We start from the raw sequence: 2,523 nt of genomic DNA on the forward strand, positions 1-2,523 counted from the left end.
GGGGAAACTTTGGTCCGGATCCTCTCGTCGTCTATCCCTTTTTTGTTGAACTCGTTCACACAACGCGTTCACTTCCAAAGCATTTCCTCGAAACAGACAGCATTCACCATCTGGGTCCGTCGCTCTGTGACGAGCACGAGCATTCACGCACACACATGCAGACATATTCTAACTTAACGATTTTAAAAACACTCTTCCTTTGTAAAAAAAAAAGAGACAAATCCTCAGGCTGCTCAGTGCTCATATTAGAGTGTTATCATGTAAATCTACAGGAGGCTCTTCATAAGCTGCTCTGCTTTAATGACCACATTCTAATAACGCACTCAGGTGGTGGATACTTTTCTTCTGTAGTTAATAGCATGTGTTCCACGTTTTACATTTCCTCTTACTTACTCGATCTTTACATTTTCATTTTATTGATACCTGCCCTCTGCAGGAAAAAGAACACATAACCACGTGTTCATATTGTTTTTAGGCATGTGTATTTGATGAGCTTACGCTTGAAAGTGAAGGCTATACAAATCCAAAAGGCAAGACATAAAAGGACGAAGGAGGCCCCACCCTCTCGTGCTTTCTCTCTCTAATGAATAGGAAGCTACAAACAAAAATGAGTTGCAAAACTGCTCTATATTCTATTCAATACATACACCACGTTATCAATATTACACAGCACTTTCAGGTATGTTTAGGGAAAACATAACAATATGATACAGACAAGAAAAGTTACCATCATTATTTTCATAATACATTTTTCATAATTAATTGTTTAAAAAAAAATATGACAGCAGTGTTTTACAATCGAGGATTAGGTTTTATAATTTTTGTAAAAGTGTTGACAAGCTTTTCTTTACTCCAAAAGATGCATGCATGCATATGTAAACAAACCCAAAAGGCCTGTCTTGTAGCTAGTCTGTAATGTTATGACCTTTGTTCTACTAAAAGTTCTACTTTTAAAAATGTTCTTAACTTTTACATGCATAATGTAATTTCAAAGGAATGCTTTGCCTTAGAACAAAAACTAACAAAAACCTAAGATGTTAGTATAGGGCCATGTATTCTTATAGTTTAGCCTAATTCAGTTTATTTGAAATATGTACATCCCGGAACTCAGTCTTCTAGGATCTGGGCCAACACATAGGCTTGAATGGCTCCAATAGAAGTCAAAGAGAGTGAACCTGCATTACAATAACATCAGTTATGTTGACAGTTGGCTACCACCGCAGAGGTCAAGGGTGTCTCTGTGAACTAATAACTGTGGTGAAAGATACTCCTTTCCTGCCTCTGGGAGTGCCAAAGTTGAGGAAAGGTTAAGAATCCGCAGAATGTCCCTTTTGTGCTTTTCTTGCAGATTATCAAATTAAGTGTTGAAACCAAAACTCTTTCTCCCCCTGAAGAGAGGAGATTAGATGAATATCACTGATATCAATGGGCCATCACACGTGTTAGACCTCTTCCCTTTAACTCCACACACCAACGTGTACACTCACGCTCAGGGTTCCAAACGTACTCCCTGAACTGCGTCAGAGCGACTTGACTATTTAGCTGTGGGTTAGAGTCAGAGGACCACTGGTGTTACTGTGAGACATTTGATACACAGACAACTGCACCACACCTATAGGTAGGAAACTAGGAATTTCCTGGATAATAAAAGAGGTCTATTCTGAGTCTTAGAAGGTCAAGACGTTTGCACTTGACAGCTAAACACTTAGAGGAGTGGTGTTCCCCAGTATTGAGGTGACAAAGAGCTCCTGGGCTCAAATTGTTGCTAAATATAAATGTGCTTTGCAGCAGTTTGTGTTGTACAGTGCAGTCTATTCAAACTGACATGTTACATGTTTAGTCATCCAACAGGTATGGGGTAATAAATCATTTGACTTTAGATGTTATTTATTGTAAAGAAATGGCAGGAAATCAATAGAAGATGATGTGAAAATGAAACTTAAGGCTTTTAATAGAAATGCATTCAAATTTAATTTTCATTACATTATGTTTATGTCAGTGATCTGCCTTCAAATAAGTGTTTATATACATCTTCTAACTTTTGCCTGTATTTAAAAGTCAAAAATCAAATGGATTTCTTGGCCTAAATGAATTACCGGTACTCTTTTCAAACTTGGCCACAAGACAACCATGTGCACTACATATTGTTAAAAGCAAGTCATGAACTTAGAAGTAACTGCTGCTAAAGTACTGTTGTTCAAATAAACATGACATATTGGTTGTTTTTGATGCTTTGCTTGAATGCATCTTTAAGAAATACATTTGAATATACTACTCATTTGTTGGTTGAAGCATACTTTCACATAATGAAATCTTAAATTCCAAGTGTTAAGACTCAAGCCACACAAGATATTTGGTTATATTCTAAGAAAGATTGTTGTGCAGTTAAATGATAATAAAGTTAGCATGTCTTGTGCTTCAAGTCACAGTTGTCTTTTTAAATGTAAAACCAAGAACAGTAACTTCCCTTATCTTAACCAAGAGCCGTGAATGCCAGAACACAACAAAAAAAAAAGATCATGC

This window comes from Notothenia coriiceps, unplaced genomic scaffold, assembly GCF_000735185.1.
Source record: "Notothenia coriiceps isolate Sejong01 unplaced genomic scaffold, NC01 NC01_scaffold00018512, whole genome shotgun sequence".
Lineage (NCBI taxonomy): Eukaryota > Metazoa > Chordata > Actinopteri > Perciformes > Nototheniidae > Notothenia > Notothenia coriiceps.